The sequence below is a fragment of the Ochotona curzoniae genome, unplaced genomic scaffold, assembly GCF_017591425.1.
Source record: "Ochotona curzoniae isolate NIBS_2020 unplaced genomic scaffold, NIBS_Ocur_1.0 contig_3190, whole genome shotgun sequence".
NCBI classification, from domain to species: Eukaryota; Metazoa; Chordata; class Mammalia; order Lagomorpha; family Ochotonidae; genus Ochotona; species Ochotona curzoniae.
The window spans coordinates 9917104-9940090 of NW_024465751.1; the positions used below are offsets into that span (position 1 = coordinate 9917104).

Here is a 22987-nt window from a genome sequence, read left to right on the forward strand (position 1 = left end):
AGGCCATCATGATTCCCTGTAATTGTTGTCCAGCCCCCTTGCATAGACCTGAGGCACCTGCCTAGAGTCAATGTGTCTCCTACTCAAAAGGAGGGGAAAAAGGATCCTTAATTCCTGGAAGTATTTAAAGGTAAAATGATTAGTCCCATTTAACAGATCAGTAAATATACTGAAAATAAAATTGAGTGATCTGCTCAAGGTGACAGGATGGTTCAGGGTAAGAAGCACTAAGAAGATGCACTTGAACTCTTACATTCCTGATGCTGAGTGACCTTGGGCAAGTCACAGACCTTCCTGGAGCCTCATCTGTGAAATCCAAGGGCCTCAGTCCTACCACTCGCTACTGGAGGGGCTGCAGCAGTTCATGGGCAGTAAAGAGAGTCAGGCTGGCAACTTGAAACAGGGCTTTTCTGATTACTGTCAGGATCTCGGGCAAATTACTTCAGCCTCAGTTGTCGCCTTCTAGGTCTCACCCTAGAAGTCCTCATACGTGAAGATGTGGCACCCAAAAGCACACTGGAGGCATCAGCTGTCATTTCTAAGTTTCTGGTGGCCCTCAGTTGATCCTAAGTCCTGTGAAGCCGGTGGGGCGGGGGGTTCAATGTCACGTTGCTACTCTAGGTCATTAGGAGCCTCTGGGTCAGGGCCTTACATGTCATCTCTTGGAACCCCCTCCCCATTAGGTAGTCTTTAGGTAGGAGTGTGAAGTCCACTCTGTGAAGTACAAGGCCATTTCTAAGTAACACTTCAGTCTGAGTGGAGAATCTGTTTTCCTCTTGCTACCTACAATGCTGATTATAGTGTTTTTGCTTTTCTTCCCATGCAGTCTGGAAATCCTGAATAAATGTCAAAAAGAATTCCGTGAGTCAACAAATATGTAATATTATTAAAACTCTGAGGAGTGAACTATTTCCTACATTACTAGAAGCTTGAAGGGATAATATTCTCAATTACATTATTCAATAAATATGCTACTTAGGGCCCAAGTAATGTTGTTGTAATATGTAGTTAATAGGTCAGCAGTTCATTCACCCAATTGGAAACCAACTGAGCCTGCCGCAGGAGCCAGGCATCATCGACACCACGGGAAACATGGCAGCGGCAGGCTCAGCCGTGTTAGTGGTAGGTTGGGGGAGGGAACTGACACCAGAGAAGAAGGTCAAAAGCAGAAAGATGTGGCTATTGATTGCTAACATGAAACCCAGAGACAATGACTCAGGCTGCCCATCTGCCAAACATTAGTAAGTATCCCCATGAACGTGACTTACATAAGTTAAAAGATTGAGCACAATTCTTGATCAGCACGGACACTCAGTAATGCCAGCTCCTGGGCTTTAGGGTCACATGGACAGTGGTTCAAGTGACCACAACTATCTTGAGTTCCAGGGCCATCCCTCTTCTTGCTCTTTCAGGCCCGGGGGAGTCAGGGCCCCAGCATCTGCTAGCCCAGTGTTTCTCCTTCTCTTATGGGCACACCTCTGGAAATGGTCTTCACCTCACTTGTATGTCTGCTCTCCCTTCCTGTGGGGAAATCAGACACCTGTGCACATGGTGCTCAAGGCAGTTCCCTGATGCATGCATTGCACTTGTGAAGGAAGTCTTACTGTGCCCATTTTCACGGGTGGAAAACTGAGGCAAAAGTCCAAATCATACCCCACAAATTGGAGACCAGGTTTCACTTTCATATTGAGCTTTGTTACTCAGGCCTTGCATTAATGATCAATGAAAGTGCCACAACCACTGCTGGCTTCCCCAAAGCAGGCAGATGAGTAAAGGGATAATGACAATCGTGTGCCATGAGCACTTGGGTGGTAATAAGGAACAGGGAGTTTCACAAAGGCCACAGGCATCTGGCAAATCAAGATGAGCAGCATTGATCAGAGGCAAGCATGGCAGAACAGTGATAAGAGACAAGGCTGGGGCCAGTGATGGACAGCGTGTGAAGGCAGTGTCTGCTGAGTGACAACACTCCACAGGCGATCCATCCACCATCATCAGCTCCTAAGGATGGGACACCTGGTTTGTTATTTCAAACCAAGCGAGGAACTGTGGATGCAACTACACAGGAAGCATTGTTTCTTTAACTCTGTAGCAGGTGCCCAGCCCATGGATCCCTGCACTCTGGCCTCCCTTCTCACTGTCAGTACCTGGAGCTCCTCGCCCAGAGTGGGGGGCGGGGCTCCCTCTAGTTTTCAGTGCCCATTTGGCTTTGTGCATGGCATGGAAATGCTTGGAGCCCACAGTTCCCATTGCTGATGATGAGAAGGGGTGCACTAGTGCCAGCTGTCTGGGATAAAGCAGAGAGACAAGGGCCCTAGTGGACCCTAAGCAAGGGTCTAACTCTTCCTGACATGCCCTGGCCACCCCTTCTCTTCCTTGTCTACTACCCATGTCCCCAAATAGAGCTTTCTTCTCTTCTCAAATTAAGTATTTGTACCTCGATCTTGGCCTTAATGTCTGCTTCTGTGGCACCCAAGCAGGGCCAGCCTATTTCTTGGTTTCACAGAATGAAAGCACATATAGCAGAGGGACTTCAGCAGTAACCCAGTGGTAGCAAACACATGGAGCCTGCCTGTGGAAGGGTACACTCTGAAGCGTGCTTTATGCTAAGTGCAGAGTGGGAGCACTAAGCAGCCGCCGTGTGCTTGAGGAACAGACGGCTCCAGGTGCAGCACTGCATGCCGGCAGGATGGTGGGCTTCCAAGTGACAGGCGGCTTACAGATAGGTGGATGACCCTGACAAAGTTGGGGGACCACCCAGTTCCTTGTTTTCCCTAGTTTGGAAGTGGTGGCCATGCTGTGCAGATGTGGGGCAATAGAAGTGAGACATCTCACTAAAGTACATCAGGCCCCTGTCAAGGTTCTCACTGCTCTCTGCTCACCTGTGAGCTATTAAGGGTCTTGTGAAAGGGGCCACCCTTTGCCTTTGCAGATTGGCCTCCCAGAAGCCTGGGGGCCACAATGGAAGACACTCATAAACTCATCCCAGAACTGGCTGCCCTACTGGGCACACAGCAAACATTTAACAGATGAATGAATAATGAAGGAATCCTTGCAAAGGCACCTGCTAGTAATGATGGGTCTTCTGCAGCATGCATTTGCTTCCTGGGTCTCCATCAGGTGCCTGGCTCAATTCCACATGCTAGTTAGATAGCTTTATAACTCTTTTGTGAGGAGCAGACAGAAGTGAGCTGCAACCAGATCTGCCCAGCAGGCCAACTGGGGACATTTGCAACAAGAGTACTGGATGTTCTGGGGTGGAGCTGGATGCTGGAATTTTTTTGCAGGTGTCTCAGGTGAGTCTAATGAGCTGTCATTGTAGGGATCCGGAGTGTGATGGGGACTGTGAAACACAGAAAGTCTCCATGTGGCTTTACCTAGAGGTTCCCAATGGAACGTGGGGGTGGAAGCATTGTGACAACTTCCACCCGACCCCCTCCCACCCAAAGGGGACATTTGACAAAATCTAGAGACATTCTCAGTTGTCCCAGTGGGAAGGATTGTGTGGGTACCCAGAGAATGGAGGCTAGGGTGCTGCCAAGACCGTCTCGCTACACAGGACTGCCCAGTTCTGCCCAGCCAGAGACGTCCTGATGCAGAAAAATAGGGAGCTAAAGCAAGACAGGCAAGACAAAAGGAACTCTAGCAACCGTTTGAGAGACAGTGAGGGCGAACCTGGACCCTAAGGTGGTCCGCCACTGCTGTGTTGAACAAGAAGCCACCAGCTGCTTCCTCCCCGCCGCTCCCCTCCCCTCCCCAAGCAGATCAGCCCAGGCCACACCTCCTCCAATGAGCAGCCCAGAGCTGAGCTTGCACCTCAGTTACTGCCCTACTTCCGGCCTTGCACGTGGGGGTGGGAAATCTGGTTGCATTTGCTCGGCTGCTTTCACTTTTACATTGTCCCTGAGCCTGCCCTTACCCCCTGGCCAGGGAAAGGAGGTGAGCAGAGCAGGGGTTGAAACCCAGGCCTATCACAGCGGTACCTTCAGGCTCACTTGCTCTGCCTTTTCAGGCCATCATCCCAGTGCCCCAGGTGCTCTGACCCAATGGTGACAGCCTGCTGGCCTCCTCTGGCCACGGCCATGCCAGAAGTGACTTTCTTGGAGATGTGGACAGCCACAGAATTGTAGATAAAGGGGGGAGAGTGCTGTAAGGGCTGGGGAGGGGCAGCACAGCCAGCCTAGAAACCCTCCCCAGCATGAAGCTGACACAGTCATTTGCCAGGCAGAGGCTGGAATGTGAAATCGCCTGCCCTCGGACCTGTCTCTATGGTTTTCACAGTCCCTGTCATTCAGCTTCAGACCCTCTCCCTGGGGACCCCCAGGCTAGCCTAATGGAAGCCAGCCTCACGCCCCTCCCCCGCTGTGTTCTTGCTCAACACCATGTGAGCTTTGCAAGCATAGCAGTTCTGGGCAGGCAAATCTGGATGGAAAGTCAAGTCCTATCATCCAAAGCTTCCAGAAAAATCTGGGGCAACAGGCTGTGGAGGGAGCCAGGGTGAGAGCTCCACTTTGCAGAAACCCCACCCTCTTGGGAGGGACAGAGCGAAACTGACTAGTGACTGAGATCTGACGTGTAACCTGGGCACAGTGAGACCACCTGCATTTTACAGGTGGGGAAGTGGAGGAGGCCAGGGCAGGGATGACAGTGAGCTCATGGCAGGCAGCAGGAAGTGGCTGAGCTGGATGAGACCAAGTTCCCAGATCCCGCCAGCATACAACATTTCTGTCTGGTCACATACTTATTCCAGAAAGGCTACTCATTCAAACAGAAGCTGGCAGCTCTCTTTCCTCCAAATGTTCATTTGGGGCACAGCGGGAGTGGTGGGTTCCCCCAAGACCTCTGCTTCCTTAGAAATCATTTCTCCTGGAGCCAGCATTGTAGCACAGTGGGGCATGCCACAGCCTGGGATGTCGGCATCCCATGTGGGTGCTGATTCGAATCCAGGCTGCTCCACTTCACATCCAGCTCCCTCATGATGGGTTTTGGAAGGCAACGCGTGATGGCCTCTAACTGGTAACCTGCCACTCATGTAAGAGACTCGGATGGAGTTCCAGGCTCCAGGTTTCTTTGACTTGAACCAGTCCTGGCTGTTGAGGGCATTTGAGGAATAAACCAGTGGATGGGAAGTTTTTGTCTTGCCTTCTCTGAACTTTGCTTTTTCAACAAATAAGTCTTTAAAAGCAGAGGCGTGTAAGTTCTTCAAAGATAATCCCGACTCAACGCCTGTTCCTGGGGAGGACTCTCAAGTCCCATCCCATGGAGCTGCGTCCTAAGCAAAGGGTCATTATGGGAAATTTGCAGGGATAGTCACTATTTTATTAAAAATAGTAATTCGCCCAATACACCCTGCAAACTTTATTACAGATGCCCATAACGATGGAGTTAATTAGCAATAAACAGTTGCTTTCTGCAAACTGAGAACAAGGAGTTTTTTTCACGGGCTGTTATTTTTAAATTAACCAACCACCAAGCACAGCATAATCTTAAGCTGGCAAGCTGGACACTGCGGCACTGCCTCTCTGTAGTAGGGACTCAGCAAACAGACCGTAGGCTGCCGGGGGACACAAACACCTGTGCACTATCCAACAAGAGACGCCCAAACTCTCAACTTGCTGGCGATGCTGTGCTTCGGTCGAGCGTGTTCTGTCTACACAGCTCCACCCTCCCAGCCGTAGGCTTGGTTTTGTTCTCACAGTTCCTTCAGGCAATCCCCCTTCACCGTTCTGAAAGGAGAGACTACGTCTTTGTTCTTCTGCTTCTGCTTTCTCATCCTTCTCTCTCTCTCTCCTCCCTCCCTTGGGAAAAGACCCAGGGCTCTTAGGTGATTAACTCGAGTGCTCCCTGTTAGCCTGCGTGGAGGGTTACCGCCAGCCCTTGGTGTGAAGGTGTTTAATCAGCTGCCAGGACAAATCACCACAGTGCCAAGTCTCCAACCGCTCATGTTCCGGGTGAGAGTCCGTGTAGCTCCACGAGCTCTGCCTGCTTCAGGAATTCCACAAATATTTGTTGAGCACCTACTCTGCACATTGGGCCATTGCTACAGCTGACACCAGTGTCACCATGCTGTCTGGGGACACAGGAGCTCTCCCCCTACCCCAGAAGCCAAGAGGTACAGGATGGCACCAGCTTCCTTTGGGGTGCCTGACAAAACAGGCAGGAGCTGGGAGCCCCCATGACTCTGGCTACTGCTACTATGTGAGCCCGGGAACAGGACAGGGCAGGAGGAGCCAGGGCCTGGGATGAAAGGAATAGTGTCATTCAGGGCCCTCAGGACAGGCTGACTCCAGCTGTGCCAGATGAGCTTAAGAGGAACCAAAATAGCATTTGCTAGTCTTCAAAGGATGTTCGGATGCAAAAGCTAATGCTTGGGGATAGACAGACTTTTCCCGAATCCCAGAAAGAGGAAGGCTTCCTACAGGGCAACTCAGCAAGTGGCCTGGTGCAGTGCCCTCTCAGAGCAGGGGCCTGGCAGCCTTCTTGGCTGGATGACCAGTGGTTAGGACCACAGCCAAACCCACTGGTCCCTGAGATAAGCAAGTCATAGCATTACTTTCTGGGACCCAAACTCCAATATTTAAACCAGGTGCTAACAAAGAAGAAATTCATCTGAGGGATACTGGAATTGTATCCTTTCCAACTCTACCCCTCCCCTAAATGTTCAATGATTGGCTTTGTCCTGGAAAAGGCATGAGATTCTGACACTAAAGCAAAACAAACAAATAAATAAACAAGAAACAAACAAGATATCAGGCTACTCCAAAAAGGCTTTTGGAAAGTGCAGTTGGAAAAAAGTTGGTTCTGTTGCAAAGGGAAAAGTAAAATCCATACCTTTGCAGAGTTTTCCAAAAGTTCAGGAAAAACAATGTGTATTATGCAAAAAAAAAAAAGCATGGCCTTAAGAAAATTTATTTTTGACCAAATAAATTCAATTCTGTGATGTGTTTAAGCAACCTCACAGAGAGGCACTAGATGAAGGGTCAAGGTTCTGCCCAGGTTCTGTTGCCAGTCACACACTCAGGGTTGTCTGGGTCCTCTCCCTTGTCTGCCGCAAGGAGGGTCTACCCAGCCTTGTCCACCTCTCCCAGACCCCAGGGCAACGTGAGATGTGGCTGCTGGCATTCCCCGCCCTGGGCTTGAAGGTGATATATATATATTATATATATATATTTTTAAATCAGCATCCAGAGTTGAAAGTGGTTTTATATTCTCAACGTTCTCTAACGGGAGCCCACAGCCGGAGTAGCACTGTTTGTGGGAATCTCTGCTATTTTAAAAAGAGCTTTAACATAGAAACATGAAAAAAAATAGGGTGCACATTTATGAGAGAAGCAAAGAGAGAATAAAAGACAAAGAGCTCCCATGCACTGGTCCACTTGCCAGATGCTTGCCAAAGCTGGGGCAGGGACAGGCCAAAACTGGGGACTAGAAACTCAGTCTGAGTCTCCCACGTGGGTGGCAAGGACCCAGCACGTGAGCCATCACCTGCTGCCTCCCAGGGTGCACACCAGCAGGAAGTGGAATTAGGAACAGAACTGGGAACACTCCAAGATGGGATGCAGGCTTCCCAAGCAGTAACTTACCTGCTAAGCTGAATACCCACAAACAAGATTCTGTTATTGTTTTTAAGATTGATTTGAAAGGCAGAGTTATAGAGAAAAGAATACACACACATATACAGAGGGAGAGAGAGAGAGAGAGAAAGAGAGAGAGAGAGGGAGAGAGAAAGAGAGAGAGGGAGAGAGACAGAGAGGGAGAGAGACAGAGAAAGAGAGCGAGCACTTCCACCCCCTGGTTCACTCTTCAAATGGTTATATTGCCCGAGGCTGGGCCAGCTCAAGCTAGAAGCCAGGAACTCCCTCTGGGTGTCCAGGTAAGAGCAGGGACCCCAGCACTAGGGCCATCTTCGGTTGCTGACCAAGGCCATTAGCAGGGAGCAGGATTAGAAGTGGAAGAGTTGGAACTTTAACCAGGGCCCATATGGGAAGCAGGCACTGCAGGCAGTGACTTCACCCCTGAGCAACATCATTGTACCAGCTCCACACACTTGTTGAAAGCAGCAAGAGGGCAGTCTGCACCAGCGGCCTATAAAACCTGAAGGATTGGTCTAGCAGATTTCAGATGTTGACTTTAATAATTGATGGATTGCTTCTTCACCACAGGAACTTCTACCAAAGCGGTAATCACAGGCTTGGTTAATCACAGGAGCAGGAGGTTAACCTGTCCAGTGCAATGGTTCCTGAGACAAGAACTCAAAAACACACACCCATTCCTGGGGAGGAGGTTGGGGGTCAAGGTTCTCAAGTTTCAAGGCTGTTTAAAAGAAATCAAGGCATCTCCACCAAGAAGTGACTGTGTCTAGACTGAAAGCAGTGCCCCTCCCACCTCTGCAGCATTCCCAGGGTTCGGTGATGCCTGACACACAACAAGTATTTCCTGGGTGGACAGAGGATCCAGTATCCTTCACACACCTGGAACACACCTGGGATGTTTAGGCCCAGCGCGGCACTCCGGAAGCTCTAGAGCACAAGTCCCTGGCCTTTTCTGCAGTGCCCATATACTTTCCAAACCACATTAGTCAGACTTTCTGGGGAGCCCGGCTCTACTCCTTGCTCGGCTCAGATTCTTCATCTCTCCCAGCCTCAGTTTCCTCATCTACTATTCCTTGAAGATGAGCAGATCCCCTTTAGGAGGAAAGTGACAGGAAGGACTTCATGGCGTAGAGGAAATAAGTTAATCTGCACAGCATTAGGAAGGGAGGGTACAGGGAACTTATTAGCATTACTATTGTTAAGCTCAGCATCATTACTGCTTGGCAGTAATTAGGGGCTCATTAAATGTTAATTTTCTTTATGCCAGACTGGATGCTCAGTGTAAAAGCAGACTGCAAGAGTATTCTTCAAAATACAAGAAAATCAAATAGGCGGTATAATTTAAAAAAGAAAATGTCAGGAGGCCTTTCAGATCAGCAGGACAGTTCCTGCTCATCCCTTCGGGAGAGGCCGAAAGGGCATGAGGCCGAGGCGTGGCCTCTTCCCCTGTGACCCTCTGGTTCCCACTTCAAGGCGAATCCTGGGATCCTAGAGTCAGGAAGAGCCACTTCTTGGGCTTCCCGCTGCCCAGGGGCAGGGGATGAGGCTGAGGGGAGTGGTTCTGGCCAATGCCTCCCAGCAAACCAGAACTTGGCGAGGCTGTGCCTGGGCTGCCCCGCATGTGCAGGCTCCTGGCAATCAGGTGGGGTTATGTGCGTGATGGTGAGATTGTCACCACTCCTTGTGCCTTCTGTTCCGGCAGCATGAGAGTTCACTGTTTGCACTGAGGTGGCCTCAGCACACTGGCAGCCTCGCTTCCCTAAGTCAGAGAGCCCAAGACAGGTCCCCGGGAGAGTTTTGTCCTTCCATGGATCCAGGAGGCTTTGCTTGATAATGCCAGCAGTAAGTCAGAGGCTAAGCAGCAGATCTTGGCTCAACCTGTCTGTCCTGCAGGTGTCATGCACCTCTGTCAGAGTGGCCTGTCTCTCTCTCTCTCTCTGTGTCTCTCTCTCTCTCTCTGTCTCACACACACACACACACATGCACTTACACCCCATGCATGTTAAGACTGAAATCCCAGGGATACCTTTCCTATTGCCTACTGGACAAATGAAAGAACAAAGATTTAACAAACCTGGCCCCTTCTCTCTTTTGATAGGTCTTTTTGTTGTTGTTTGTTGTAGTTCTCAGTCCTCTAGAGGGAAAGCAATTGGGGATAAAATCATAAGAGAACAAGTGTTTTGACAAAAAGGAGCTGCATTAATGCCAACAGTTACCTTCAACAGGGAAAGAAATAGATATGCTCGTGTGAATCCCAGTCCTGTGGTTTTGGGGAAGCCAATGCAAGGGTTTCTGCGTCCCCGCTCAGGATCTAATATAGGATATGATAGTTGGTTGTATAGTCCAGCCCTATGATGGGGCAGGCCCATGGGCTTGGATGTCACTTAGACATGGTTTTCATATTTACTCAGTTTTTATTATTTGAAAGGAAAAAAAAAAGAGGTAGATGGGTAGGAATCTCTTTCTCCAATTCAGTTTCCAAATGCTTGATCAGCCAGAACTGGACCAAGCTGAAACTGCGATTCTGGAATTCAAGCCAGGTCTCCCATGGGGGTTAGCAGGAGATTCAACTACTGGAGCTTGCTGCCTCCCAGGGTACCCATTAGCACGTGGTGGGAATTGGGAGTGGAGCCAGGACTCAACTCCAGGCACTCTGCTCTGGACTACAACTATCATGAGGAGCATCCCAATGGCTGTGCCATTCATTTTGTTTATTTTGAATCCTGGCTTTAGATCCCAGCTCCGTCATTAGCAGTGTCTCCTGGGCAAATCCATTTCCTGAAGCCTCAGCCTGGGTAGGAATCATGTAAACACTTCTATCACATGGGGTAGGAATTTCTAAACAAGTTGGGCAGGTGGGAGAATTGAATAGCATAAAACATGGCCCGGTACTCAGCTTACTTGCATCAATGCCTGGCATGCAGCAAGCATTCAAAATGTTTCATTCCTTATTACCATTTTGGAGTGGAGTCTGATCTCAAGTTTAGGCTCTACCAAAAGAAAAAGAAAAAAGTTTATTATTGAAAGTAGAGAAGGGCGTATAAGGACACAGGAAGTGCTCCCTACAGGAAGACTAAACCAAAGGGAACAGGAACCCAGGTGGTACCCGAAGGCCAGCTGTCATGATGAGGCAGCACAGCTGGGCCAGGGAAGTGGGCCAGTTGGCAGATTTGGCCAAGAGTCTCTAAATCTGGTGCCAACCCTGTTTCGGACGGAAGTTGCAAAGGCGGCTTCCTGTTGTGAAATGGTCCTGGGATGGTGCTTCCAGGCATTGAGGAGGACTGGCCAGCAGGGGCGGCTGTGAGCAGGCACTCATTGTGCACCTGAGAAAGTCACTCCCATTTCTGGTCACTCCACAGACATTCACTTTTGAGCCTACATGGGAGGCCAGTCTGTACTGGTTCTGGGGACACGGAGACAGTGTTTCCTAATGGTGGAGGGGCACTTGGTCAGTTTTTGAGGGAGATAGATGCAGATCAAAATCCGTTAAGATTGCTAAAGGTTTATTTCCACAGCACACTGGCTTCTCAGAGAAACATTTCTGGAGGGGAATATGCACATTTTGCTGAGCCTGGGGTGTATATCTTTCTTGGAAGAAGTACGGGTAGAGGGGATGATTTGGGGGTTCAGGGTCAACCTAGTGGTGCTGACAGTCTGGTGGGAATGTGGCAGAAGGCATAGTACATAGAGCAAAATGTGCTTGGTGAGCAAAAGGTCAGATCTCAAAGAGCTACCATGCCCAGGGTCATGAGTTTGCACTTGACCTTGGAGGTCAGAAGTTACCAACTGGCTTTTTGCAGAAAGGACTGGAGAGTCCATTTAAGAACTCTTCAGAATGGGCAGATGCTTCCTGCGTTGACCAACCCTCTACCAATTCCTCCCTCTCTGCCCTCAATTCCTCACTCTGATGGCTTCTGCAAAGCCCATAAAAACATTGGGGTTTTTGCCCTCAAGGCAACCAGTAACCAGGGCAGATTTCTAGGAGGTGAGAAAAATCCAAAAGAATCTGGAGCACACGCGAGATGAGCTGAGGAAGAGTGAAATTGATGACAGATGACACAACATGCATTCCTTCCAAAAACACTTCCTCCTTTCCCTTTAAAAAAAAAAAAGACGCAAAAATTGAACCCTGGAAGTTTCTATTCACTTCTATGCAGTCAGGCCCAGCATGACGTCATCCTCTCTTTCAACACATGCAGCACACATGCAGACTCTCTGGTCTTTAGTTCTATTTAGCAGTTCAATCACTGCACATTGAACATCCACTCAGGTGCTCTAGGGGCTGGGGGAAGAGGAGATGTGGGAGATGTAACACAAAGCTCCAGATTTGAGCAAGCTTGGGGGCTTATGCAGGCACTAGCACACATGTGCAGCTGCTGGCAGACAGCACAAAACAGACAGCAGGCTTCTGAGAGCCTCAGACACCTGAAAGCAGAGAGAGAGCCACTGTTCAAGGGGTGGAGGCCAAGGTACACAAGAGTGGAAGGGAGGCAGCAGGTGGTCTGGCCCTGCCTACCAGGCAGCCTTTCCCTGATGCAGAACCCCCGAGCTTCTGCTATCCATTAAAGAGGCTCCATTAAAGCCAAACGTAGACTCAAAGCAACCTTGGACCAATCTGAACAAGCAGGTGCCCATTCCTTCTTCCATTCAGTTTTGTAACACAAACTTTTCTTCATCTAGAAACCTCACTTCCATTCTCATCTCCTATTATGTATCAAACAGTGGCCCCTCTCTATGCTTCAAACCCTAAAGATCAGCAGGCTGAGCTGGCTGCATAGGAGGCCCCACATGGCTCTTACTCCAACAACCTGCTGGAAGGCCAGCAGATTGTTCATGCCCTAGAAGTGACTCAAGCCTATCCCATCCTTGGCTTACTCCGGTCACCACAAGGAGGACACAGCATGTATCTTTTTGTACTGGTGAAGCATAAGAGTTACATTGTAGCTTTCGAGAAGAAAGCCAGACACAGTCTGCAGCCCAGCAGAGGCCACCTGACAGCTTGATGGGAGCTGGTGCTGGGCTCTGCATCTGTGACTCCTGCTCCAGGGCAAGCCCCCACGTTGCAGCAGAGCCTGGTGGGCCATGCTCCTTCAGCATGGGCCATTTCCTCACCAGAAGGGATGGTCCCTCCTCTCCTGCAGTGGGGGTGGGGCTTCCAGGCATGGGTGTGTAGTATTAAGATCTCTCTCAAGTCCCAGTGACCCAGAGGCAGGCTTAGAACATCTAGGATCATGACAGATCAACAACAACCCCAGACACTATCTCCAAGGAACTGCCTAGGTGCCAGGCACTGCGATGAGTAGGGGCTGTGGCATGGTCATCTTTGTACCTGCTCAGCCCCAGCACCAACCGACAATGCCTTACCTTGGGACACGAATGAGGTAAATGGCATACAAGGATCCAAGAAGCATTATCTAAAGAGGTGATGCCTCTCGGATGCCAATTTTGTATTTGCACACGTTCCTTAAGTTTTGCCTCTCCTCAGCTTTACCCTAGTCCTGCCCCCACAGTAACTGGCCAGACTAGTGTGTGACCCTGTTTCTCTACTCCCTAGCCATGGGGCCCTCCTTCTCCTGCACCTCAGTTTCCTCTTCCTTTAAATGGGCTTAATGATAGTACCAAAGATTGGGCAAGATGCACAGAAACCAGAGCTCACACATGGTTGATGGGAGTGTGAGGTGGTAGAGCCTCTTTGGAGATGGGCCTCTTTCAGACAACTGAACACAGAACCACTGACACTGTCATTCTGCTTGGTGGGTTCCCAGGGAAGAGGGAAACACTTGCCTACACAAAGGCTCACACAGACATGTTCACAGCAGCACTGCTGCACCATGAAGGAGCAGCAACGGCCCAACTGCCCCTGAGCTGGCCAGCACATAGCACACTGTGACAGGCCCTCATGGTGGGATGCTACATGATGATGGAAAGGCGCGAGACCCTGGTGCACACGAGCATGCACTCAAAGTGCGATTCTGATTGATCGACAGTAGAATCCAAAGACCGCAGGTGATTGGATTCCATAGACATGCAATGTCCCAAAAAGGCAATGCTGTAGAGACAGAGTAGGCAAGCTCAGGGCTGCGGTGAGGAGGGACCAGGGAGGAGGAAGAGAAGAATGGAGATTAACTGCTAATGGGTACCCGGGGAGGGTGAAATGTTCTAGAATCACACAGCTGTTTTAGAAATGGGGACAGCACCTTTGGCATAGAGAGATGCACTGCTGGACACACTGTGAGTGCCCTCTGTACCATCTTTACTGCTTGACACTATGCATACATGGCTATCTGCCGCTGAGCTCAAGGTCACCTACGTTGCATACAAGTGCCTTCACTTGCATGAGGCGGGTGGGGGGATTAATCAGGGAAGCCACCAGGGATTCTGTGTCCTTAAGAACTCTGTCCATACCCTCACAGGTCTGCCATCCAGCAGCTGTCTGCATGGCTAAAACTTCATGCTTTGGATTCCTCCGAGCTATGTTAGGGTTCTGGCTCTTCCCTTGAGACTGTTTACTCATTCTGTGAAGTTGACATGGGCTAGGGTGTGAGGGCATTTGGAGTATTCAGTCAACTGGAGAAACAAACAACCAAACATGGTTAGGGAATCCCTGTGCCAAGTGCTGAATGCATAACCACCCTTGCTGGCATCCTTAGTGCTGGGCTTGGTCTCAGGCTCTACTATGTGGAGCAGCAGTTTCCTGCTGGAGGCCAAGGGCAAGGGAAGAGGGAGGGACTGCAAGTGGCCAGGCCTCAGGTGCACCAGGTGTGGCATCAGGCTGTCCGCTGCCTCTGACTTGCCACCCTTGCACTTCCTCATCTGTTAAAGTGGAGGTGACAGGATCCCAGAATGTCTCGGGACCATCACTAGAACGGCCACAGAAGGCTCTCAGGATGGGACTGAGGGTGTCATTCAAGGGCTCTGATGTTCACACAATCCTTAAGAACCTGTGGCTGCACCTCTTGAGGGCAGGGGCAATGTCTGCCTGCCTTGGCAGGTGCTTAGTGAGTGCTGGCTGGAAAGAGGAACAGAAAGGGAAGGGGAGGTGTGATGACAAGATGGCTGGCCACTGAAGGAGGAACAGTGGAAAAACAGAAGAGACGTCAGCTTCACCGTATCTTTATAAGAAAATGGAGATGTTGCTGTATAACCATGCCTCTGTGGGCCAACTCCTTGGCTTTTTGGAGCCTCAGTTTCCTTCAGCTGGGCTAGAAGATCCCTAAAGTTTCTTCTGGATTGAAGGATTCCATGATATAATGCACCATGTTGCCATTAGACTCTTCTCTCCCAACACCCTCTTCCGGTCATCCTAGGAGACATCATACTATGCCCCAGAATCTCATTTCTCAGAGCACGAGTTAAGCCTGCCCAGTTCCACCCCATCCAGAACAGCCCTCTCCCCTCCCCACAGTTTACACATCAACTCCAAACTAGCCAGCACTGCCTCCACTCTGCCTGTGCTTCCTGAACCCTGTATCTGGGCAACAATGTGAAATCTTTTGAGTTCTCTCAGACTATTTGTCTCCTGTAGAAGTTCACAGAATCAATTTGGTAACACAAAGTCCTCCAGAAGAAAGTCACAGGCAGTTCCACACAATAATGAGACGGCTGAGCTCTCTATTAGAACTCACAGCCTGCCTGGAAACCATCCCTTCCCCGCCATTTCTTGGCGAGGGGACAGCTTCTCTCTCCAGCTTCACAGCCCTCAATTAAACAGCACCCCCCGCCCCAACACCAAGCCACTCCCCATTCAGTGTTCCAATCCTGTCGTCTCCCTTCAGGCCACCGCCCACTATAAACAACTTGGCCGTGCCATCCGCTCTCTGCAAACTGTTTTGAGAATGTTTTCCAAAAAGACAGGGGTGCCATGCAAGGGGACAGAATGTCTCTCACACCACCTCTACCGGCTGCGGAGATCCTGTAGGGACTCTGGGTACACCCCGGGGCTGAAGGAGAGCCTCAGATGGCTTTATCACTGCAGCAATTCAGTTCAGACTCATATTTTAAGAACAGCAGGAACGTAATATCAGCTGAAAGGAGTTTTCTGTGCACTATTTAACTAAATGGCTCTGCAGCTGGAGAGAACCATAGGCAGACGTGTTAGGATTCAAAGGCCCCCAATTACAATGATGCTCTTTTATTGTATAAAAACAGCAACACAGCCATTCTCCACTTCCCGACTCCTGCTCCCTCCGCCCCCTGCCCCCATTGGCTGGCAAGGTTGCTCAGCATCCTGCAAGTGGCACCGCGCCCCCAGTGTCCCCAAGGCTTCCACTCTGCAGCCTTCAGCCCACTGGGAAGTCTTCCTCCCCAAAAGAGGGGAAGGTGGGGAAGGTTAGCTGCCTCCTGCCCGGTCTCAAAAATCTTCTGTGACCCACAGTGACAGGGGCTGAAGCACTGTATGGGTCTGGAGGGTGGTGTTGGGACTCTGCTGTTTTGATGAAATGCTGTTTCTCTCTCACACACACTCATGCATACCCTTACACCCCTAAGCAGACAAGCAATCAGATTGTCCTAAAGGTTGTGGAGTAATCTTCGAGAGTTCTACAATCAGATGAGGCTGAGATTGACTCCTGACTTGGCTGATCTGGAGCAAGGATAAGGCCTCTCTGAGCTTTAGTTTCTGTTTTGAACATGAGACTCCCGGCTCTTCCTCAGGTAAAACAATGAAGGGTTGATAAAGTGGTTATAGAGTGCCTGGCAGAAACTTGTGCCCACCTTTCTGGAATTGTTGCTGTTCTTAGGATACAAGCACCACGTGCCTGTGTGATGTGTCTGGGCATGGAGGGAGGTTTTGGATGTGTTCAGCCTCACCAGCCAGAATGGACAAGGCTGTCAGTGGAGCAATGGCTGTGGAGATGGAAATGTCAGGCCCCCTGACGAGTGTGTTCCTGGAGTCTTTCTGCAACACCGGTTCACGCTGTCACTTCTGACAGCCCATGCGTGCTTGCCTGCACGCATACTGCCTTCCTTTCCACTGTTCTTGTTTCAAGTTCCTGTGCAAGGCTGGAACCCCAAGGCTCAGGAACTCTCATTCAAAAGCTTCTCAATAGCAGGTTCCTTGTCTCATGCAGACCTGGGCCCTGGGCCACCAACAGGGAGGATGACCCTTCAGGGAAAGAGCTAGCTCAGTGTAGCCACTGCCTGAGGCTCCCAGGAATGCAGGCATCTAGTCTCCATGCTGAACTTGATCCTGACTGGTTCTCAGGATTTTCATGGTTTTCCTAAGCCAAGATGATGCACCCCTAAAATATACTGCACATGCTTTTAGTCAAAGTCAATGCCTGGCTCACATATGGTACTACCCATCCACCACCAATCAATAGCACAAGAGTTTCATTCACTAGATTCTGTTACGTATTAAATACTATTGCACTGAAACACAGTGTAACAAGATTTAATCTCTGGTGTTTCTAGTGCTGGGGAAGGGAAAGGAGAGAAGCAGGAGGGGTGAAATTGTGGCTCTTAAAGGGTAAATTGTCCACTAAAGAGTTAGAAGAGGCAAGGGTTTTCTGTATTTCATGCTAAAGTCGGAGCAGACATTGAGTGCTGCTGCCGAGACTGTCTTTCTCCCTCGGGTCTGTCCCAAAAGCCGCACACCGACCAGCCCTTCCTAAAGAGAAGACTACAAGGCTGGGAACAGGAAGCAGATTGTGGGTGGTTGTTCTTAAAAATCACAACCTGTTCAGTGGAGGTTGGGGGACTCAGAGAAGCGGGAGGGAAGGGGAAGCAAGAGAGATTATTTTTCCCAGTTAGAAATGAAACTACCTTGTCAATATTGAACACAGCATTCACCCTATTGTCTACCAAAGAGGCACGTGCACAGCCAAGCATCGGGGTCTGGATTTGACCCTGACACAGCACACTGCACGATCTGCTTGCTACACCAGGGCCTCACTGTGATATTCTCAAGATAGCTTACCATTTCCCTGGCTGCTTGGATTTGTCAGAGAACGCCTGCATGTGTGTTGGGGGATGCAGGCGGTGGGGGGGGGGGGGCGTGTGTGGGAGGAGAATGGCAATGAGATGGGGACAGACAGGGTCCTGGGATTGCTAATAAAATCCATGCATATTAATTACTTGGCACTTGAGTGGTATGACAAAGTCACATCCTAGAGGTGGTGGCAGTGATGATGATGATGGTGGGAAGTGCAATCTGCACCCCTTCTTCTGAAGCCTCACAACGGCCTCATGATAGCTACTAGAACAACGCCCAAATTCACGGCAAGGAAACAGATTTCAAGGAGGAAAGCAACAGTCCAAAGTCATACAGCTAACATGAGTGGAGAAAATGATGGGATGGCAGATCACCAGAGAGACCCACTGTGCCAAAGGAAGGCCCCAGGGGCCCTGTGACATCATCTCCACGATTTAAAGCAAGGGTGAGGCTTGTGGCCAAGAATATTCAGCTGGTGAGAGGTGGAGCTGCAGCTGGGGCACAGTGTAGTGTCCAGGCCATAAGTGGCCGACTCTTCCAGCACTTTGGGTTCCACTGAGACCTCATGGAAGGGGAGTACCTTACCTCCTGGAAACAACTGACTAACCTCAGATGAATTCTGCATCATTATGGACAGGGCCTAACACAAACAGAAATGTGCACAGCACCCCTCACTTCTTTATTCTATGCCATCTTCTCTTCCTAAGGCAAGTTTGGTGCCCTGGTCTGCAGTTTTTCAGAACCTGTTATAGCTCAAGTATGAAGCAAGCTGGTTCATCTGTCTGCACATGGTATAGCTGCTATTGGCCTATGCCATACCATTCCTAAAACACATGCCACGCCCTCCTCAGCAATGGCTCTTCAGTACCTTCAGGTTGAAAATCAGCCTGTTCCACATCCACCCCTAAGTCTGGCCTCAGCTTGTGACAAAACCTCCCTCTCGCCCCTTATCCACCTTGCGGGAATGTGATGATGCTGTCATCAGGATGATCCATTCCTCGTCTCATGCAGCCCATGCTTGTCCTGCCAAGTCAGCCACTGCTTCTCCACTTCCCCCTCTGCCTTACAGCTTAAGTCTGGAATTGGCCTGTGGACAGTAATGGGTGCAGCTGAAAATACTGGCTGTGCCTTCCTGGCAGGTTTGGGTCTCCAAAAGGCATAGTTCTGGGCCCATGAGCTAAGGACAGAGGCCCCCAGGGAGTGTCCCTTCCCCACTGTTACAGGAAAACCACAGTGGGCCCAGGCTTTTGGGGCCTCATCCATCCTTATTGCCAACCCCTCCCCCTTCCTGGAATGCAGACATGAGACCTGGACATGCTGCAGCCATCTTTCTCCCATGAGCTGATAGATCTAAATCCTACCCACAAGGATGACAGAAGGCAAAGACAGAGCTTGTGTTCCCGGCAGCACAGCTGAGGCCTCCTCCTATCAAGCCAGTGAGTGTGTGACACAAAGCAGCTTCTATCTGGTTAAGTTGGGTAGTACTGTGGCCAGAGGCTGAATGCCATGATGTCTGCAGCAGCTCTGGCCATGGCTCCTGCTCGTCCAGGGCTTGGTTCAGTTGCCACTGGCCCTGGGAGTCCCTCCCCAACTCCCTGGAGCAACACAGTCCTGCCCTTCCTTGTGTTTCCGTGGTGGGGTGGTTACCATTCACAGTCACAGCATTTGTTTAATCCTGCTTGATGTGCCCTAATGAGCGCTCCCTGCTGGTCTGGTTCAAACGCCTTGAGTCAGGGCGCCCTCCGTCCCACCAGCATCTGCAAGGTGCCTAGAGCAGGGCTTGGTGCTGAGGGCAGAGAGCTCTGCTTGCCTAGCAGTGGGCTGTATGTATCCCAGGGGCTGATTCTCTATTTACAAGCTGCTGACCTCTCTCTCTGACTGCATTTTCTCCTCTACAAAAGAGGGAGAAGTAGAGGATTTACCTGACAGTGTTGCCAGGAAGGCAAAAGCGCTGAGGCACAGCAAAGCACTTAAAGACCACTGGTTCTTATTTATATGAATATGATGGCGGATGAATGAATCAGCCAATGCATGCACGACTGCTCAATGAACAGCAAGAGAATGACAGGTAAACCCTGGGATTCAGACTCCATGGCGGCAGCTACTGCTTCTGTTTCCTACCTGTCCTCAGCACTCTCTCCTCCTTTTGCCACTGCTTCCCATGGCCGGGGAGCGGCTACCAAGCCAGGCAGTCAAGATAATGCAGTCAGGTCTGGTTGCAAGTCCCCAGCTTTGCTTTTCTGCTGTGTGGCTTGGTCAGGTTGCTCCACCTCTCTGAGCCTCATGTTCCTCACTGCTCTGAGCCCACAGAACAGGTCAAACACCCAGCACCAGGGCGGGCACCTTGGTGACAGGAAGCGATAGTGCACATTGTTATTATTCTTTGTGAAATGAACAGGGTGGGCCCAAAGCGGAGCATGGCTGGGGTGCAGGTCACAGTTGGCACACTGAAGTCCAAGTGTCTGCATCACGGTGCACCTGCCGACAGACAGCAGCATCCTCTCACATGTCCCCTTTTCAGGGAGGACGAGTTAGTATGAGGGGGATCTTCAAAGCCTTGCTAGGAAGCGCACACTCTGCGGAAAATAAAACACTTTGCATGGATTTGCAAGTGCTGTGCACCAAAACAGACTTATCTTTTTTTAAAAAAACACTCATCTTTGAATCCCTACTTTTCACAAACACTGTGGAGTCCACCCACAAGGCTTACCCGCCCGCAAACCGCGGCCTTCTGAAGTTTTCCCTAGCATTATTATCTTCAGGTGAACCCTCAGCTAGTGTCAGACCCAGCTGGCAAGAAAAGTACAAGCACATGCCTGAAAACCATGCAGGGACCCAGCCTCTCTCCGGACAGCAAGGACGCCCCCACACCTCACAAGTGCAGTCTGAAAAATAAAGGACACCAGCAGTGTTTCATGTTGCTTTGCCATTCAGCTTAAATCAGACCTTTACCTTAGCCCCATTCAAACACCTGACGGCTGCATCCATCCGGTTTTAATATTAAACACCGTTACAAGATACTCCACTTGGTCCTCATCCTAGCAGGTTCTGATACTGCTACCCAGGGAGAAAGCTCTTTACACACCTGCTGCCCTCATAAAGAGAGAGAGAGCCACCTTTTGAATCAAGCCCTGAAAAGTCCTCAGAATCCAAGGTGTACCTGTGCAGCTGCCCTCCGCTCCCATCCCAAATGCTGCCCACACAGGGCCTGCAGGGGAAAGTGCAATTCCAGGGCCTGGAAAAGATAGGTATCTCCTGGGCCCCAGCCGGCCAGGAGGCAACTCTCTAAAAGGGTACAGGTCCAAGAGACATAGGTATTCATTCGGTCCCTTCCTCCCCTGCTCGCCTAGACAAACAAAAGGCCCCTCTGGTCCGTCCATCACTCAGGTGAAAGCCTGAGCAAATCACAACTTGGCTTCCCCGTCCAGTCCGGTTTGCTTCCCAGCCTGACCAGCCCTCCTCCTCCCCCGGGGAACTGCCCAGCGAGGAGGCCAAAGAGACCGTCCTGTGATGCTTGCCGGCTTCCAACTTTCCGCTCAGCTCCTTCTCAGTTCCGCAGCCTCCAGCAAAGCGGCTGGGAAAAGGGCAAGTTTGCAAAGCCCAGGATACCAGTCCCGGGGAAGCCACAAAGAAGCTGCAACACCAACAAAGATTAACCTCTTGTGGGACGGATCGGGGCAAGCCGCCAACCGCAGCGCAGGGGGCCAACCGTGGGCTCGCGCCGGCAGGCGGAGGAGCGCGGGCGTGGGCCAGCCGTGCGCACCGCGCGCCTCCGCCGTCACCCCCTTCCCCACGCCCACCGCGCGCCGGGTCCTCCCCCGGGCTCGTGGGCACCTGAGCGCGGCGGCGGCAACGCGCCCCGGCCCTGCCCGGGTCAGGTAGCGCGCGGCGCGCCCCTGCTTGCAGCCGCCGGGAGCGGCGCGCGGCGAGGCAGCCTCAGCCCACGGCGCCAGGCTTCCTGCCACCACCGCACGGCGCGTCGTCACCGCCGAGGGGCGCGGGCCGCACGCGCAGCCCCAGCCGCCCCGCGCAGCCCCCTTTGCCGAGCCCGGGCCGCGGCCTCGGGGGGCGTCCCCGCGGGACCTGCCCCGCTTGCACAAAAGCGCCGCAGCTCGGCCGGGGAAGGGAGGGCGCGCGGGCCACGGAAGAAATAAATAAATAAAAACCAGAGAGTCGGCTCTACGTAACGCCCTGTCGAAAGCGGACGCCATATTTTTTTGTGGCTTATGTCGACATAGGGAAACGTAGACATGTTGTTCCTCCTCCCTTCGTCCTGCTCACTCTACCTCCCGTTTATCCAAACTTGCGATCAAAACTCTTTAAAAAAAAAAAATCACCCTTCCCATCCGTATCCGCTCCTCTCCTCCCACCCGCAAAAAAATGGATAATAATAATAGCCCTGCGTCCTCCTGCCCCTCCTGCCCCCGTACCCCACCCCCTACCCCCAATCACACACCCGGCCAAGTCCCACCAACAGCGCGTTCCCGGGAGCGGCGGCGGCGGCGGCGGTGGGAAAGTTGGGCTGGAGCGGCCGGCGCCCCGCGAGCGGGCCCGGGGCGGCGGCGCGGCCGGGGGTGCTCGGCGCGGGCGAAGTTTCTTACCTGCGCCGGGGCTGTGAAGGCGGGCGCCGGCCGGGCCGAGAACGCGGCTCGGGTTCCAAAATGGAACTGCTGCTCCCACCCACGGCCCGCTGCCCGGCGGCGCCGGGTCGCGGCGTGGGAAAGGGGGACCCCGCCAGCCCGCCCGGACCGACGGACGGAGGAAGCCCCCGGACGGAGGACAGTGGCCAAAAATTTTTAAAGAAAAAAAAAAAAAAGGAAAAAAAAAGGGGAAAAAAATGCCTCGATCAGTGGGGAATCTACGCCAAAACCCACATGATCTGTAACGTCAGCATGCGTATTTGCATACGGTACCACCGCCGGGCGCCGCCGGGCTCGGGCTCCGCGCAAAGTTGCAAAGTGGCCTTCGGGCCCCGCGGAGACGCCGGCGCGATGTCATTTTTAGCCGGGAGCTGCGGGGATTCGGGAGAGGCTACCCCGAAAGGCGCTGGTCCCTGGCCAAGGTGTGAGCGCGGGAGGTGTTGGGGTGGGGGGAGCATAAATTCACTTAAAAGTCCGAGCCCAGTAACGGACTCGCTGGAATTTCTGCGAGAAGAGGAGGGGGCGGCGCGAGCGAGCTCATTGAATATTAAGCACAACCCGGCGGCTCTGGGCGGCCTCGGCCCAGCCCGCTCCGTGAGATCCCCATTTTCTTTAGGAAAAGTTCAAGGTGTCACTGATGAGCTCAACAAACTGTTGATCCTGACCACGTGGAGGGGCGGGCCCGAGGCCGCGGGGCGCGCTCGCTGAGCCTGCCACCCGCTGCACCGGGACCCCTCGGCCCTCGGCGACTCGGGGGACTGCGGTGTGCCGGTGGGGGGTCGCTGCGCTCCCCCAGGCGCTGCCTGCGTCCTCGTGTTCAGGAA

General features: G+C 51.7%; 1 protein-coding gene across 1 annotated transcript in view; it reads right to left on the reverse strand.

The window, feature by feature from the left end:
- Positions 1 to 22438, reverse strand: part of ZHX2 (zinc fingers and homeoboxes 2) — a 132180-nt gene extending 109742 nt beyond the window's left edge. Inside the window, exon 1 of the mRNA XM_040979361.1 lies at positions 22125 to 22438. The gene's annotated coding sequence lies outside the window, so the exon portion shown is untranslated. The remainder of the gene's footprint in view (positions 1 to 22124) is intronic.
- Positions 22439 to 22987: the final 549 nt, after the last annotated feature.